This window comes from Macaca fascicularis, chromosome 12 (assembly GCF_037993035.2).
Source record: "Macaca fascicularis isolate 582-1 chromosome 12, T2T-MFA8v1.1".
Classification (NCBI taxonomy): domain Eukaryota; kingdom Metazoa; phylum Chordata; class Mammalia; order Primates; family Cercopithecidae; genus Macaca; species Macaca fascicularis.
Genome location: NC_088386.1, coordinates 68,639,561 through 68,659,635, shown reverse-complemented (window position 1 = coordinate 68,659,635; position 20,075 = coordinate 68,639,561). Strand labels below are relative to the sequence as shown.

Here is a 20,075-nt window from a genome sequence, read left to right as displayed (position 1 = left end):
CCAAAGAGGCCTGCTACCATTACTAGATGGGCAGTGCACAGGGGGAAAGGACATACTCAGATATTTCAGGGATTACTAAACACTAGCTCTGAACCAACACCAAGTTTCCCCACAAGTTGACTAAGAAAGAAAAAACACGAGCTCAATTTATAAATGGTTCTGCATGATACATTGGTACCAGCTGAATGAAAGTCTATGTCCACAGCTTACATTCCCAGTTAGGGGTGACCACCAAAGAACAGCTTTTAAGGAAAATCCTCTCAGAGGGAAGAACTTTGGCAGTACATTTGGTGATTCACTTTGTCTGTAATCAGAAATGGCCAGAAATAAGAGTCTACACTATTACATGAGGCTAGATGGGTGATTGCTTATAGTTTATCTGAATGATCAGGGACTTGAATAGAAGATTATAAGATTGGTGACGAAGAATTTGAAGGAAGAGGATGTGATGGACCTCTCACATTGGGCACAGACCTCAATAATCAAATGAATACAATTATATGCTCTGTGGATGTCATTCAGCCTCCTTCCCAACCACCCCAAGGCTTGCCCAATGGGGCCATGAACAAAGTGGCCATGAGGGCAAGGATGGAGACTAAATGTGGGCTTAGTAACATGGACTTCCCCTTATCAAGGCTGAACTGTCTGTTGCCACTGCTGAGTATCGAATCTGCCAACACGGAGATAGACACTGAGCCCCTGACAGTCCCCCATTCCCAGGAGATGATGGGTGGGGAGCATCCATCCTCACTGGAATAGACATGTATCCTAGATAAGAATTTGCTCTCTGGCCGGGCGTGCTGGCTCACACCTGTAATCCCAGCACTTTGGGAGGCCAGGGCGGGCGGGTCATGAGGTCAGGAGATGGAGACCATCCTGGCTAACACGGTGAAACCCTGTCTCTACTGAAAAATACAAAAAAATTAGCCAGGCGTGGTGGTGGGCGCCTGTAGTCGCAGCTACTTGGGAGGCTGAGGCAGGAGAATGGCGTGAACCCGGGAGGTGGAGCTTGCAGTGAGCCGAGATTGCCTGCTGCACTCCAGCCCGGGTGACAGAGCAAGACTCCGTCTCAAAAAAAAAAAAAAAAAAAGATTTTGCTTTCCCTGCCTGTAATGTTTCTGACAATATCTTCATTAGTTGCCTCACGGAATGCCTTATTCACCATTATAGTTTTCCATACTGCATTGCTTCTGCATTGCTTCTGACAAAGGAAACCACTTCACAGCAAGGGAATAAAGCAATGGACTCATACTCATGGAATTAAGTAGTCTCACTCCATATTCCTCCAATCAGATCAGCTCACCTAAAAGAAATGTGTAATGACTCACTGGAAGATTCAGTTATGGCATCAAACCCTGAAAGCATTTCTGATTTACAGGATGAAGTAAGTATATGCTTTGAATCAGGGACCACTGGCAACCCTGTAACAGAATACACGGATTTGGTAATCAAGGAAGAGAAGTGAGAGTGACTCCTGGCTGGGTGCAGTGGCTCATGCCTGTAATCCCAGCACTTTGGGAGGCTGAGGCGGGCGGATTACGAGGTCAGGAGATCGAGACCATCCTGGCCAACATGGTGAAACCTGGCTCTACTAAAATATAAAAATAATTAGTCAGCCATGGTGGCACGCACCTGTAATCCCAGCTACTCAGGAGGCTGAGGCAGGGGAATTGCTTGAACCCGGGAGGCAGAGGTTGTAGTGAGCCGAGATCATGCCACTGCACTCCAGCCTAGGCAACAGAGCAAGACTCCGTCTCAAAAAAAAAAAAAAAAAAAGTGAGAGTGATTCCTATCACTGTTATACCTAATAACTCACAGAATTAATGATCCCCATCCCAGTACCCCCGAGCTCTGCTAGTTTGGAGATCTTAGTCCCCAAGGATGGAATGCTTTCACCTTATTGCATGTGGGGACATAATAATTATTCCATTTAATTGGGATACGAGACTACCACTGGCTATTTTAGGTTCTGAACCAACCAGCAGAAAAAGAGGATACTCTACTGACTGGAGTGATTAATCCCAATTACCAAGGGAATACTGGGTTGTTGTTAAATAATGGGGGCAAGGAAGTCTATGTCTGAAACCCAGGGGGTTCATGGGGTGACTCCTAGTACTTCTATGCCCAAGAATAGAGTTTCATGAAACAATATGACAATCAATAAAAGGCAGGACTGCTGAGGACTCAGAACCTTCAGGAATGAAAGTTCAGGTCACCCCATCAGGTAAAGCTGCCCAGCCAGCTAAGGTTTTGGCTAAGTGAAAAAAATACAGAAGGACACGTGGAGAAGGATGTCAGAGATCATCACTAGTTACAGAAATGCGGACTACAGCAGCTTTGGGGATTTTCCCTTTGTTCTTTTTTTAAAAGATAATTATATTACATTGAAACCATTTTCTTTCAAAAAAGAAAGGAACAGGAGAGAAGGCAGGAAGGCAGGGAGTGAGGGGGCTTTGCTTGTTCTTTGTGTATATGTGTAGACACGTGTGTGTATATATATATATTTTTGATATTTAAAATATATTTTCCTTTTTTGTACTTTTAAGTTTTATTTTAAAAAATTGACAAATAATAATTGTACTTATTTATGGGGTACCTATTGACATTTCAATACACGTAGTGTATAGTAATCAGACCAGGTATTAGCATATCCATCATCTCAAACATTTATTGTTTTCTTGTGTTGGGAACATTCAGTATCCCTTTCTAGCTATTTGAAACTATATAATGTATTTTAAAATATATTTTCTTCATACCATCAAATATTCAGAGAGTTAAGTTTTCCTCCCTCTTGATTGTCTTTCTCTCTTTTTTATTTATTTACTTTTATTATACTTTATGTCCTAGGGTACATGTGCACAACATGCAGGTTACATATGTATACATGTGCCATGTTGGTGTGCTGCACCCATTAACTTGTCATTTACATTAGGTATATCTCCTAATGCTATCCCTCCCCCTTCCCCCACCCCACAACAGGCCCTGGTGTGTGATGTTCCCTTTCCTGTGTCCAGGTGATCTCATTGTTCAGTTCCCACCTATGAGTGAGAACACGCGGTGTTTGGTTTTCTGTTCTTGTGATAGTTTGCTGAGAATGATGGTTTCCAGCTGCATCCATGTCCCTACAAAGGACACGAACTCATCCTTTTTTATGGCTGCATAGTATTCCATGGTGTATATGTGCCACATTTTCTTAATCCAGTCTGTCACTGATGGACATCTGGGTGGGTTCCAAGTCTTTGCTCTTGTGAATAGTGCCGCAATAAACATACGTGTGCATGTGTCTTTATAGCAGCATGATTTATAATCCTTTAGGTATATACCCAGTAATGGGATGGCTGGGTCAAATGGTATTTCTAGTTCTAGATCCTTGAGGAATCGCCACACTGTCTTCCACAATGGTTGAACTAGTTTACAGTCCCACCAACAGTGTAAAAGTGTTCCTATTTCTCCACATCCTCTCCAGCACCTGTTGTTTCCTGACTTTTTAAGGATTGCCATTCTAACTGGTGTGAGATGGTATCTCATTGTGGTTTTGATTTGCATTTCTCTGATGGCTAGTGATGATGAGCATTTTTTCATGTGTCTGTTGGCTGTATGCATGTCTTCTTTTGAGAAGTGTCTGTTCATTTCCTTTGCCCACTTTTTGATGGGGTTGTTTTTTTCTTGTAAGTCAAAAGAACAAAGCTGGAGGTATCACACTACCTGACTTCAAACTATACTACAAGGCTACAGTAACCAAAACAGCATGGTACTGGTACCAAAACAGAGATATAGACCAATGGAACAGAACAGAGCCCTCAGAAATAATACCACACATCTACAACCATCTGATCTTTGACAAACCTGACAAAAACAAGAAATGGGGAAAGGATTCCCTATTTAATAAATGGTGCTGGGAAAACTGGCTAGCCATAAGTAGAAAGCTGAAACTGGATCCCTTCCTTACTCCTTATACAAAAATTAATTCAAGACGGATTAGAGACTTAAATGTTAGACCTAAAACCATAAAAACCCTAGAAGAAAACCTAGGCAATACCATTCAGGACATAGGCATGGGCAAGGACTTCATGTCTAAAACACCAAAAGCAATGGCAACAAAAGCCAAAATTGACAAATGGGATCTAATTAAACTAAAGAGCTTCTGCACAGCAAAAGAAACTACTGTCAGAGTGAACAGGCAACCTACAGAATGGGAGAAAATTTTTGCAATCTACTCATCTGACAAAGGGCTAATATCCAGAACCGACACTTGTGTATATTAATCATTTCTCTCTGATCTCTCCTTATTCCCCTTGTTATTTTATATACAAATTGTTAGAGGCTAACTTTATGATTTAGTCTTTAGGTAACAGAACATTCAGTGTACTGTAATGAAATCTGAGGAGAAATTAATAAAGCAGGCAATGGACACAGTGACTGTAGGGACTGCATCTCATTTTGGGGAAAGGGTGAGAACTTGTTCATTTGTACAAAGGGCAGCTGACCTTCATCATAGGTGAAAAAAGAGAACTGTTTCATTATTACATGGAAGTTCAAGTGTGTGTAGATGGTGTATATAGAAGCTGAGTAACCAAACAGATGAACTGTGCCAGTTAACAATTTATTGCCTCTCAGCACCAAATCCATCGTGTTTTGCGCTGCCTCGTGATTCTGGAGCTATGCCCTGTAAATACTTTTCCTCTGCCAGCTGGCACAGTGTTAACCTGTGTCAATACAGGGCACTGGAGGGACCGCTGCAAGGCACAATGGAGGAAGAGACCTGTTTCCTATGTGCTTTTCCTTCCTCCAGTGGCCATGGTGGCCAGCAGCATGCGAAAGCGCATGACCACTGACCCTCAAGTGGGTTTCACTGGTCACCAGCCAGAAGACTCTTGTGGGCCAGCTTCAGCCTTCCAGCACCCCAGCAAGTGGCTTCCTGCACACCAGCTCTGCCCCATGGCACACCCGAGATTGTCACTGGACCCCCAGCAGATGGCTTCTTGTAAACCAGTTCCAGCCTGTGACACCACCCAGTCAGCTGCAAATACACCTTCTCCAATAAGGGCTAACTTCCAGCCTGAGTGGGGCCCTCCTCCAAGTCTGTTCCTCCCTTAAGTGATCTCCCTCAGTGCTAGAGGTAGCAGCTGTTCCCTATGTTTGCTAGTCCTATATTCTTTACAGTCTTTTAAACATTAACTATCTTTTACTAGTTAATAATTTTAATATTGAAGTTTCCCTATTCAAATTACTGGTGTGGTTTCTGACTCTGATTGATACAATCTACTGTTTTCATACTGAGGCATCTACTATATCATGGTATTATCCATTTGACAGAATATACAATTGACAAACTGTACACTTCTAAACTTAATTATAGCTACTCCTAGACCCATTAATTTGATAACATTTTAAGAAAATGACAAGATAAAGTTGTAATTCCTTGAATGAAAGAAGACAGTCATAAATCAAGTTCAACATACAAGATGATGTAAATACAAAAAATGATGGTTAACTATTATGACTATTACTAACTTCCAAGTTAAACCTGGCCATTAAGGAATCTCTCACCTTCAAAGAATTCAGGAAATCTCCTTCCCAAATACATTCTCTAATCCATGCTTTACTTTATGCTGTAAGATCATGGTACTCAGAACATGGCCTTGTGGTGAACACCAAAGGAGAATGTATGGGTGTGCTTGTGTATCTACACACAGGCTTGTGACTCCAAGTGCTCATGTTCTCAGGCATCAAAATTAGACACACAGTCACCCCAAGAAACCAAAACGTAAAATATTTATATGTTACAGTTTTTACCTGCTGCCTTTCTAAATTGTTCCTCTACCACAAACTTAAAACACACAGACAAAAATCTAGAAACAATTTCAAAAAATTAACAGGTCCATAAACTCCGTAGGTTAGGTCTTGCTCCCTGAACTAGATCCATTAATGTTAGTGACTAAATTCACATCTCATTCTTTCTGACACATCTATTTACAGTAGGACTTTTATCTTCTTAAATATAAACAATACAACAAACTAAGAAAATAACCTGACTTGACTGGAAGAAAATGGAATTACAAAGAGAAAAGAGATGAAACGTAATTAACCTTAAGGTCTACCAAATGACTGAATTTCTCTTTTTGTAAAATGATGGGAGCAATAGCAGCTGGCTCAGGTAGTATGCTTTCAGGTCCAGAATTTTCTAATACAACTGTATAAAGAACAGAAAACCCCTTGGGGGTAAATCTCCTGCCATATCAGAGATTTAGACACCGTACTCACATCTTTCCATTTGCCATCCCCCTCAAGCATCTATCACCCCTTCCCATCTTCCTAACTTTGATGAATGATAGGCAGGAAAGAATGACATCATGAATTCATCACGAATGAATCACATCATCTGACACAGGGAAGGCCTATATATAACTTAGGAGGAAAAAGGAGAGTGTCTCTGTGCTAAGTGCCAGAAGTGATTAACAAAACTTTCTGTAGCCAAAAATGATTTTTATGCTTGCCTTATTCAGATGTATTTTCTAGATTAGTGCTCCTTTAGAGTATCCTCACATTTGTTCTATTCTATACTGTGTAATCTTGAAAATTTCTAATCAATTCTTTTTGTGCAATTAAAAATAAAATGCAGTATAATTTTATTTATTTATTTATTTTTGAGACGGAGTCTCGCCCTGTCACCCAGGCTGGAGTGCAGTGGCGCGATCTCCACTCACTGCAAGCTCCGCCTCCTGGGTTCAAGCCATTCTCCTGCCTCAGCCTCCAGTATAGCTGGGACTACATGCGCCCGCCACCTCACCCAGCTAATTTTTGTATTTTTTTAGTAGAGACGGGGTTTCACCGTGTTAGCCAGGATGGTCTTGATCTCCTGACCTCGTGATCCGCCCGTCTCGGCCTCCCAAAGTGCTGGGATTACAGGCGTGAGCCACCGCGCCCGGCCGCAGTATAATTTTATTAGAAAAATGTAGGCCAGGCGTGGTGGCTCATGCCTGTAATTCCAACAATTTGGGAGGTCAAGGCAGGAAGATCACTTGGGCCCAGGAGTTTGAGACCAGCCTGGGCAACATAAGGAGACTCCATCTCTACAAATAAAAAATAAGTAAAATTAGCCAGGTGTGATGGTGCACATTTGTGGTCCCAGCTATTCAGGATGCTAAGGTAGCAAGATCTCATGAACCCAGAAGGTTGAGGCTGCATTGAGCCGTGACTGTGCCACTGCACTCCAGCCTAGGCAACGGAGTGAGATGGTGTCTCAAAAATAATAATAAATAAATGAGGAAGTTTAAAACTACATATCCCCGCTTCAAAAAAGAAACTTCTGGCATTCTTAAGAGACTCACCTTAAACACTCCTCATTCTTTCAGATTTGCTTCACGGATAAAATTTAAGAATACCAATTCTTGTATTTATTTTATTGATTGCATTGTTAAATGCTAATTAAAATTATATACTACATGACATAAAATCATAAAATAATAGAACTGATCTTTACTATTTTAGAACTGATACCTCCAGATAAGCCTTGCCTTCACCAATGAAGTCCCCATCAATGAAATCCCTACTGCTGCCACTATTCAAGAACAATGATCCAGTTTGCTTCTTTTTCAAGGGAGCTAGGAATCTGGATTTTGTATGTAAAATCATATGATTTTTAAATGCTCAAATGAATTCACAATATTTACTGGGTAAGATAGATTATAGGCAAAGAAGGGAAGTGCAGGCATGCCATTTTGAAGGTTCTAAGCTTCTAGCAATAAGTAGCTGAAGGGAAGTGCAGCTGAAGGTCATCAAGGAGGTAATGGTTGAAAGAAGTCTGCAGTTGGCTTAGAGGTTATTAGGGTGGATAGCAAATTCACTTGATGATGGTCAGAGACAGGATGCAGACGGTAACCAAGGCAGGTGATAAAGACAGGCAAGGTGGGATTGTTTGCCAGATGAAGAAATGAGCCTGCAGCCAAAGCAATTTAAGTAGTCCTGTGGAAAAACAAAGACAGTGATGAGGGGCGGCAGCAAATGAAAAAATGAAACTAACGTTTCTGTGGCTAATGAACTGATTCAGTCAAAGATGACATACTCATTTCGATTTTGAAGTTGTATAAACTCAGCTTTAGGGAGCACAGGGAAATGCTGGCCAAAGGACACAAGATTTTGGTTAGGAGGAGTAAGTTCAAGAGATCTATTGTATGTCATGGTGATACAGTTTGTAACAATATATTGTATACTTGAAAATTGCTAAGAGAGTACATTGTAAGTGTTCTCACCAACAGATCTATCATAAGTATGTCAGATAATGCATATGTTAAATAGCTTGATTTAGTCATTCCAAACATCATGTTGTACGGCATGAATGTATACCATTTTACTTGTCAATTCAAAATATATAATAGGCCAGGCACAGTGGCTCACACCTGTAATTCCAGCTCTTTGGGATGCTGAGATGGGAGGATTGCTTGAGCTCAGGAGTTTGAGACTGGCCTGGGAAACATGGCAAAACCCTTTCCCTACAAATTTTTTTTTTTTAATTAGACTCTCTCTCCTGCTCTGCCCTGGTAAGACATGCTTGCTTCGCCTTCACCTTGTGCCATGACTGCAAGTTTCCTGAAGCCTCCCAGCCATGCTTCCGGTTAAGCCTGCGGAACTGGGCCAAAATTAATACTAATAAAAGGCAAAGCACAGACCAAAGCTAAGAATCCTCACAGAGTCCACTGCACCCCCCACCACCTCCACCAGAGCAGGCGCTGGTATCCACAGCTGAGAGACCTACAGGCAGTTCACATCACAGCACTCTGTGTGTCCTGGAGCCTGGTAGACATGCTGGGTGGCTAGACCCAGAAGAGACACAACAATCACTGCAGTTCAGCTCCCAGGAAGCCACATCCATAGGAAAAGGGGGAGAGTACTAGATCAAGAGAACACCCCATGGGACAAAGTAATCTGAACAACAGCCTTCAGCCCAAGACCTTCCCTCTGACAGAGCCTACCCAAGTGACAAGGAACCAGAAACCCAACTCTGGTAATATGACAAAACAAGGCTCTTCAATACCCCCTCAAAAAATCACACTAGTTCACCAGCAATACACCCAAACCAAAAAGAAATCCATTATTTACCTGAAAAAGAATTAAGGACGTTAGTTATTAAGCTAATCAGGGAGGAACCAGAGAAAGGCGATGCCCAATGCAAGGAAATCCAAAATATGATACAAGAAGTGAAGGGATAAATATTTAAGGAAATAGATAACTTAGAGAAAAAAAATAATTAAAAATTCAGGAAATTTTGGACACACTTTTAGAAATGTCAAATGCTCTGGAAAGTCTCAGCAATAGAATCAAACAAGTAGAAGATAGAAATTCAGAGCTCGAAGACAAGGTCTTCCAATTAACCCAATCCAACAAAGGCAAAGACAAAAGAATAAGAAAATATGAACAAACCCTCCAAGAAGTCTGGGATTATGTTGAATGACCAAACCTTAGAATAATCGGTGTTCCTGAGGAAGAAGAGAATTCTAAAAGCTTGGAAAACATATTTGGGAGAATAATCGAGGAAAACTTCCTTCACCTTGCTAGAGACCTAGACATCCAAATACAGGAAGCACAAAGAACATATGGGAAACTCACTGCAAGAAGATCTTTGCCTAGGCACACTGTCATCAGGTTATCCAAAGTTAAGACGAAGGAAAGAATCTTAAGAACTGTGAGACAGAAGCACTACGTAACCTATAAAGGAATACCTATCAGATTAACAGAAGATTTCTCAGGAGAAACCCTACAACCTAGAAGAAGAGACTGGAGCCCCCTATATTCAGCCTCCTCAAACAAAACAATTACCAGCCAAGAATTTTGTCTCCAGTGAAGCTAAGCATCATATATGAAGGAAAGATACAATCTTTTTCAGACAAACAAATTCTGAGAGAATTCGCCATTACCAAGCCACTACTACAAGAACTGCTAAAAGGAGCTCTAAATCTTGAAACAAATCCTAGAAACACATCAAGACAGAACCTCTTTAAAGCATAAATCACACAGGACCTATAAAACAAAAATACAAATTAAAAAGCAAAAACAAAAAAACCAAAGTATACAGGCAACAAAGGGCATGATGAATGCAATAGTACCTCACACTTCAATACTAACATTGAATGAATGTAAATGGCCTAAATGCTCCACTTAAAAGATAAAGAACGCAGAATGGCTAAGAACTCACCAACCAACCATCTGCTGTCTTCAGAAGACTCACCTAGCCCATAAGGACTCACAGAAAGTAAAGGTGTGGAAAAAGGCATTTCATGTAAATGGACACCAAAAGCAAGCAGGGGTAGCTATTCTTGTATCAGACAGAACAAACTTTAAAGCAACAGCAGTTAAAAGAGACAAAGAGGGACATTAGATAATGGTAAAAGGCCTTGTCCAACAGGAAAATATCACAATTCTAAACATATATGCACCTAACACTGGAGCACCCAAATTTATAAAGCAAATACTAATAGACCAAAGAAATGAGACAGACAGAAACACAATAATAATGGGGGACTTCAATACTCCACTGACAGCACTAGAGAGGTCATCAAGACAGAAAGTCAACAAAGAAACAATGGATTTACACTATACCTCAGAATAAATGGAATTAACAGATATATACAGAATATTTCATCCAACAGTGCATGGAACTTTCTCCAAAATAGACCATATGATAGGTCATAAAACCAAACTCAATAAATTTAAGAAAACTGAAATTATATCAAGCACTCTCTCAGACCACAGCGGAATAAAACTAGAAATCAATTCCAAAGAGGACCTTCAAAACCATGCAAATACATGGAAATTAAATAAGCTGCTCCTGAATGAGCACTGGGTCAAAAATGAAATCAAGATGGAAATTTAAAAGTTTTTCAAACTGAATGACAATAATGACACAACCTACCAAAACCTTTGGGATACAGCAAAGGCAGTGCTAAGAGGAAAGTTCATAGCCCTAAATGCCTACATCAAAAAGACTGAAAGAGCACAAACTGACATTCTAAGGTCACACCTCAAGGAACTAGAGAAGCAAGAACAAACCAAACCCAAACCTAGCAGAAGAAAGGAAATAACCAAGATCAGAGCAGAACTACATGAAATTGAAATAAACAAACAAAAAAATACAAAAGATAAATGAAACAAAAAGCTGGTCCTTTGAAAAGGTAAATAAAATTGATAGACCATTGGCAAGATTAACCAAGCAAAGAAGAGAAAAAAATCCAAATAACCCCACTAAGAAACAAAACAGGAGATACTACAACTGACACCACTGAAATACAAAAGATCATTCAAGGCTACTATGAACACCTTTATGCACATAAACTAGAAAGAGATGGATAAATTCCCGGAAAAATACAACCCTCCTAGCTTAAATCAGGAATAATTAGATACCCTGAACAGACCAATAACTAGCAGAGAGACTGAAATGGTAATTTAAAAATTACCAACAAAAAAACATCCAGGACCAGATGGATTCACAGCAGAATTGTACCAGACATTCAAAGAAGAACTGGTACCAATCCTTTTGACCACTATTCCACAAGACAGAGAAAGAAGGAACCCTCCTTAATTCATTCTATGAAGCCAGCATCACCCTAATACCAAAACCAGGAAAAAATATAACAAAATAAGAAAACTACAGACTGATATCGTTGATGAACACAGATGCTAAACTCCTTAACGAAATAATTGCTAACCAAATCCAACAACATATCAAAAAGATAATCCACCATGATCAAGTGAGTTTCACAACAGGGATGTAGGAATGGTTTAACATACACAAGTCAATAAATGTGATACACCATATAAACGAAATTAAAGAAAAAAGTCACATGGTCATTTCAATAGATGCAGAAAAAGCATTCAACAAAATTCAGCATCCCTTTATGATTAAAACTCTCAGCAAAATCAGCATACAAGGGACATACTTTAATGTAATAAAAGCCATCTATGACAAAACCACAGCCAACATAATACTGAATGGGGAAAAGTTTAAAGCATTCCCTCTGAGAACTGGAACAAGACAAGAATACCCACTCTTGCCACTCCTCTTCAAAATAGTACTGGAAGTCCTAGCCAGATCAATCAGACAAGAGAAAGAAATAAAGGGCATCCAAATCGGTGAAGAGGAAGTCAAACTGTCACTGCTGACTATATGACTGTTTACTACCTTGAAAACTCTAAGGACTCCTCCAGAAAGCTCCTAGAACTAACAAAAGATTCAGCAAAGTTTCCGGATACAAGATTAATATACACAAATCAGTAGCTCTTCTATACACCAACAGCGACCAAGCAGAGAATCAAATCAAGAACTCAACCTCTTTTACAATAGCTGCAAATAGAATAAAATACTTAGGAATATACCTAATGAAGAAGTCAAAAGACCTCTACAAGGAAAACTACAAAACACTGCCAAAAGAAATCATCGATGACACAAACAAATGGAAACACATCTCATGCTCACGGATGGGTAGAATCAGTATTGTGAAAATGACCATAATGCCAAAAGCAATCTACAAATTCAATGCAAGCCCCATCAAAATACAACCATTATTCTTCACAGAATTAGAAAAAACAATTCTAAAATTCACATGAAACCAAAAAAGAGCATGCATAGCCAAAGCAAGACTAAGCAGAAAGAATAAATCTGGAGGCATCACACTACCTGATTTCAAACTATACTATAAAGCTATAGTCACCAAAACAGCATGATACTGGTCCAAAAATAGGCACATAGACTAATGGAACAGAATAGAGGACCCAGAAATAAATCTAAATACTTACAGCCAACTGATCTTCGACAAAGCAAACAAAAACATAAAGTGGGGAAAGGACACCTTTTTCAACAAATGGAGATGGGATAATTGGCTAGCCACATGTAGGAGAATGAAACTGGATCCTCATCTCTCACCTTATACAAAAATCAACTCAAGATGGATTAAGGACTTAAACCTAAGACCTGAAACTATAAAAATTCTAGACAGTAACACTGGAAAAACGCTTCTAGACATTGGCTTAGGCAAGGATTTCATGACCAAGAATCCAAAAGCAAATGCAATAAAAACAAAGATAAATAGTTGGGACTTAATTAAACTAAAGAACTTTTGTACGGCAAAAGGAACAGTCAGCAGAGTAAACAGACAACCCACAGAATGGGAGAAAATCTTCACAATCTATACATCTGACAAAGGACTAATATCCAGAGTCTACAACAAACTCAAATCAATAAGAAAAAAATAACCCCATCAAAAAGTGGGCTAAGGACATGAATAGACAATTCTCAAAAGAAGATATACAAATGGCCAACAAACATATGAAAAAATGCTCAACATCACTAATGACCAGGGAAATGCAAATCAAAACCACCGTGTGATACCGCCTCACTCCTGCAAGAATGGCCATAATCAAAAAATAAAAAAAACAGTAGATGTTGGCATGGATGCAGTGATCAGGGAACACTTCTACACTGCTGATAGGAATGTAAACTAGTACAGCCACTGTGGAAAACAGTGTGGAAACTCCTTAAAGAACTAAAAGTAGAACTACCATTTGATCCATCAATCCCATTACTGGGTATCTACCCAAAGGAAAATAAGTCATTATTTGAAAAAGATACCTACGCATGCATGTTTATAGCAGCATTGGGTCAAAAACAATTGCAAAATCATGGAACCAACCCAAATGCTCATCAATCAATGAGTGGATAAAGAAACTGTGGTGTATATATATGATGGAATACTACACAGCCATAAAAAGGAATGAATTAACAGCATTTGCAGTGACCTGGATGAGAATAGAGACTATTATTCTAAGTGAAGTAACTCAGGAATGGAAAACCAAACATCATATATTCTCACTGATATGTGGGAGCTAAGTTATGAGGAAGCAAAGGCATAAGAATGATACAATGGACTTTGGGGACTTGGGGGAAAGAGTGGGAGGGGGCAAGGGATAGAAGACTACAAATACGATGCAGTCTATACTGCTCTGGTGACAGCTGCACCAAAATCTCACAAATCACCACTAAAGAACTTGCTCTTATAACCAAATACCACCTGTACCCCAATAACTTATGGAAAAAATAAAAATAAAAATATAAAAAATAAATTTTTTTTTAAAATTTAGCTGGGTGTGGTGGCATGTGCCTGTAGTCCCAGCTGCTCAGGAAGCTAAGGTGGAAGGAACATCTGAGCCCAGGAGGTTGGGGCTGCAGTGAGCCATGATCGCACCACTGCACTCCAGCCTGGGTGACAAAGCGAGACCCTGTCTCAAAAAAAAAAAAAAAAATATATATATATATATATATATATATTTATATGTATAACATGTATTATATATATTTTATCTATTATGTATATATTAAAAGTTGTATTAAAATAACTGTTTCTTTTTAAAGTTAAAAATATAATTTTACTTATTTCCTACTTATTACTAACTTGACTTAATAATATCTTAAAAGGAAGAAGATCATTAAACATTCCTTTGGGAGAGACAAATACATCACGTCTCATCCCCCAACTAGGTTGCCTAATCTACTAGGAAGGATGAGAAAGACATTTACTGCAGTAAATGGGAACCCACACTGAAAGAAGGTTTTCATTTTTAAAAAAATTACAAGCCCTAAAGTACGTTTCTGGAAACATATCATATTAGCATTTTATGACTGTAGACAATTCAGCTATGTGAACTGAAAGAATTGTACAAATGGGCTCAAGAAAAGGAGAAATTTAGGAAAAGTTTTTGTTTGTAGACACAAATAGCGCGCCTTTCTACTTGGCTCCAGTGCCCTTCCACAGAGCAGAGAAGGTCACCATACACTCTCTTTTCTAAACTCTCTGAATGAAAGAGTTAATGGGGAATCTATCTCCCTCTCTCTGCAGACCCTGCTAAGATAAACAGGTGTGAAATACTTCTCTCTTTATACACAGTTCTTAAAAAGGAAAATTTCTTCTTACTCAACTTGACAAATGTCTGTGGGTAGACATTCCAGAGCCTTTATGGGTTTACTAAAACAAACAGAAAAAAAACCTACCATAATAAAAGGAAAGACATATTTCAAATACCACCCAAGTATTGGTTTCATGTACTGGTGACAAGTACTGGTTTTCACCTACAGAGCAAATACAGTTTTCTCCCCTTTATAATTACCAGATGTGGAGAGAGCTATAAACAAAGGCAAAACCCTAAAGCATTATTGCTTAGTAACCAAAAGTTTTATTTGTATTCTTAAAGAATACTAAAGGAAGGTGCCTAGTGCCCAGATAAATTCAAGTTACATTTAACTTAAAATGTCTGCAGTAATTCTTCAGCTACCAATTACGACCTGGAGAAACTCTGAAGTAGAATTCTTGTTTACTTATACCACATATCTGCTGAGCTTCATGATAGCAAATAAATTGGGAGAAAGAAAAACGTAAGTAAGGAGATTAAAATTCTGGGCCATCAATGACATTCTAGGAGAGTTGAAGCAGAAAATATCAAAAGCATATGAGTGTACTTTCAAGGTACTTTGCATGATTGAAAACTCAACAGAGGGGTGAATTGCCAATCTGTACAAAACAGACCAATTATAAAGATGTTTTTACTGTCTCTGTCCCACAAGTAAGATTCCATGCCTTTGGTTAGTTTTGTTGTTTTGTTCTGATTATAAGAATAGAATGTGCTCACTGTTGCTGGTTTGCATTGCCATACACAACTCTTAATACATATGCATATACACTTTTCCAATTATTTGCTTACAACAAATTCCTAAAAGTGAGGATGATAGGTCAAAGGTATTTCATTTCAAAACTTGTCAATCTTTCAAACTGTCTTCTGGAAGGCTTATCATTTTAGACTTCCACCAAGAAAGTGTTATGCCCATCATCCCATTCCCTCACCAGCCATAAGTGTTTCAGTCCTTCTCATTTCTACCAATCTTATACATGGAAAAATACCTCCAAATTGTTCTATGATGCAATCACAATGATCCAATATAACAATGATTCCTAAGTGAGAGATTTCAATTTCCAGAGGACAAGAAAGGGGACAGAATGTGTGTAGTTAAAAAGATATTTTTAAAAATCCCAGTTTATAACACAAAATAAAGTAAGTAAATGACAAAACATTGTTGTCTGGCGAGAAAAATTTTTTAAAAAGGATGAGAAACCACCATAGAGAACAAACATTTTAAAAGTTTGGGAAACATTACACTCTAGGATGATGTAAATAGCTAGTTATCTATAAGTCTTAAAAAGCAAGTTATGCTGAAATAGTGCTAACAAGCCACAGGGGAGAGGAGAAATCTCAAATATGTTCTGACTGTCTGCTGCTGAAATCACAGCACTAACTGCCACAGGTACACGCACTGAGAGCTGAGTAGCAGCCAGGCAGGGTGCTGGGTATACTTACTCAGATTACCTCATGTGGTCCTCACAATAGCCTTATGAAGTGAACTCTATTATTATCTGCGTTTTATAAAAGAGGAAACGAAGGCTTGGTGCAGTCACTTTCCCATAAATCTAATAAGCAGTGGAGACAGCATCCAAATCTACACCTGTCTCACGCTAAAGCCCAGGCTCTTAAACACGAAGTCACATTGCTTCCTAGGAATTTATGCCTCCATCTGCAGCCCAAGGCAGAAGACGTTATTTAAAACACACATTTTATTTTAAAACATGTAAACAGGCCAGGCATGGTGGCTCACACCTGTAATACCAGTACATTGGGAGCCCAAGGCGGGCATTTCACCTGAGGTCAGTTCGAGACCAACCTGGTCAACATAGGGAAACCCTGTCTCTACAAAAATACAAAAATTAGCCAGGCTTGGTGGTCCTTGCCTGTAGTTGCAGCTACTCAGGAGGCTGAGGTACAAGGATGGTTTGAGCCTGGGAGGCAGAGGCTGCAGTGTACCAAGATCTGTACTCCAGCCTGGGTGACAGAGCCAGACCCTGTCTCAAACAAAAACAAAAACAAAAACAAAAGCAAACACAAACAAACAAAAAAACCAACCAAACAAACAAAAAACATATACATGAAAACCCATTCTATAGTTTTCATGAATATTTTCACTGCCATCTTTGTCAATAGATTGATTTCCCATTAAGGACATGCTGGCAAGAAGTTTTTACTGGTTTTAGGTTTCCCAGTTTCTCAATAATTATCTTGTCCTCAGACATTTATCTGCACAGAGTCACTGACTAATTCCAGATTACACAAATCGCCCTACCAGAAGTTAAGGTGAGTCTGTGGAAAATCCCTTCTGTCATTAAACAGATTTTCACAGGAAATATGCTCCTCTCCAGGTCCAACTCCTGAGGTCAGAGGAGGCCTAAGGCTACCCTTCCTCCCCTGGCAGCCAGGTCATGACCACCCGCCCTGAATACTCCAGGACTAGGCTCTGAGTGCCCTTATCCCTGTACAGGTCAGCACAGGACAACCGGCTCCTGCTGCCCCCTCACCTCTCATGCCAGTTCCTACAGGACTGCATGTATTCTAGCTGGACCCTCCTCCCATCTCTCCTCAACTCCTGAAACGCTTGCACAAAGCCCCTCTATCCTGAACCTCTTCTCTAAACCTTCCCTTGCCTCCTCTGTCTGGAGCCTGTCCCTCCCCGGCAGCCCTTGCAATAGCTGCTGTTCTGTCTCTTGGCCCTTTCTCTGCAGAGCCTGGTGAGGAGCCCCTCATTAGCACCTCCAGACAGTACTCTTTCCTACCACCTCCCAAGAGTTGAATCTTCTGTCATGAGATTGCATCATTCATGAACCTTCATTGTTGCCATCATGTACAAATCCCTAGTTCACTCCCCTATTTCTAATTCTGGACTCTCTGTTCTGTTCCACTAGTCTGTCTATACACAAATACCACACTATCTTGACTACTGTAGCTTCATGGTAAGGAATTAAATAAGTTTGTAGTACAAGTTCTCCATCATTACTCTCCGTTTTCATTTTTCATTACTCCAGGTCCTCTTCACTGCCATATGTTTACAATCTGCTTATCAATTTCTACAAAAAAAATTTAAAAACTGGCTGTGTTATGATTTGGGATTATATTGAATCTTCAAATCAATTTTGGGGGAACTGATATCTGAATAAAAATATTCCAACCCATAAATGTAGGATATATTTCCTTTTTAAATGTATTCACTAATTTCTCACAGCAATGTCAATGTCTTATAGTTTTCAGTGTAAAGATCTTACACAGACTTTTGTTAAATTTATCCTTCAGCATTTCATTTTTCTATAAATAGAACTCTGTTTTAAAAATTATAGTACATAACATAAAACTTACCAATTAAACCATTTTAAGCACATAATTCAGGGGCGTTAATCACATTCACAATGTTGTGCAACTCTCATCATTATTTATTACCAGAATGTTTCCATCATCTCAAATAAAAATTCTATACCTATCAAACAATAATTCCCCACTCTCCCTCTCCCTCTCCCAGCCCCTGGTAATCTCTATTCTACTTTTTGTCTCTGAATATTGCCTATTCTAGGTACCTCATATAAGTGGTATTGTACAATATTGGTCCTTTTGTGTTAGGCCTATTTTTACTTAGCATACATTTTCAAGATTCATCAATGTTGTAGCATAGATCAGAACTGTATTCCTTCTTAAGGTTGAATAATAAATATTGTTTATCTGTTCATCTGTTGATGGACATTTAGGTTGCTTCCAAGTATTTCATATTTTTATTGCATTGTAAATGGTATTTAGATGGCAGATTCTAATTGTTCACTGTTTGTATCAAAAAAGAACTCGACCTGCTCACAAACCTGTTCCTCTCTTGATTTCCCTTACCCCATGCACACCCTTCCATCTCCTCAGTGCAAAACCTCTGAGACGTCCTTGATTATTTTCACAGCCCATGTCCAATCAGTGAGCAAATCTGGTTAACTCGACCCCAAATTCAACCACTTCTCACTGCCTCCACTGCAACCTTCCTGGCCCGAGACACAAGCATCTCTCACTGAGATTACTGCAATAGAGCTATAACTGGTCCCCTGTCTCTGTCCTATGTAGTCTCTTTTCAACAGAGTTTCCAGAGTGGCCATGTGAAAATGTAAATCAAATCATTTCATATCATTACTCAAAAGCATTCAACTGCTCACCATTTCCTTCCAATTTAGGTCGGAAGCTCTTATAATTGCCTGCATGGTCCAAGACCATTTGGCCTCATTGCCTCTCTGGCCTAACCTCCTGTTTCTCCTCCCTCACGCACTCCACTGCAGCTACCATGGCCGCCTTACTATTTCTCCAACACATCACGCATGCTCCCACCTGCCATGGGCCTGTCTCTGGAATGTTTTATCCCACATGCATGGTTCCCTCCCTTAATTCCTTCATGTTTTTACTCAATGTCACCTTCTCAGTGAGGCCTACCCTGACCAACTCATTGAAATTTAAACCCTGGCCCCTCTGGCACTCCGGATCTCCCTTACTCTGCCCTATTTTCCCCTTATATTAATTAAAATAAACTTTTAATTCTGGAATAATTCTAGGTTCACAGAAAGGTTGCAAAGATGGTACAGACAGTTCCTCTTGCCTTGTTTCCCCTCATGTTAACATGCTGCATCACCAGGGTATATTTGTCAAAGCTAAGAAGCCAACACTGATACATGACTATGAACTCAACTCCAGGCTTTATTGACATTTCACTATTTTTTCCACCAACATCTTTTTTTTTCTGTTCTAGAATCCAATTCGGGATACCACATTGTGTACAATCATCACATCTCCTTATCTCTCATGGTCTGTGACAGTTTCTCAGCCTTTCCTTGTTTCCCAAAACCTCAAAGACTTGAGGAGCACTGGGGCCAGGTATTTTGTAGACTGTCTATCAGCTTTGGTTTGCCTGATATTTTCCTCATGACTAGACTGGGGTTATGAGTTTAGGGGAAGAAAACCTCCGGGGTAAAATGCTTTTCTCAGCATATCATATGTGGGATACACGTTATCAACCTGACTAATCACTAGTGGTGTTAGCCCTCATCACTTGGTTAAGGAGGCGTCTGTCAGGTTAGCCTACTGTAAAGTTACTAAGTATTCCTGTTCTATACTTGAATCTTTGGAAATGAATCACT

At 39.5% G+C, this 20,075-nt stretch overlaps 1 protein-coding gene across 7 annotated transcripts in view; it reads right to left on the bottom strand.

Annotated features, from left to right (window-relative positions):
• Positions 1-20,075, bottom strand: part of MAP3K20 (mitogen-activated protein kinase kinase kinase 20) — a 193,658-nt gene that overhangs the window by 144,831 nt on the left and 28,752 nt on the right. The gene's annotated exons all lie outside the window — the stretch shown is intronic.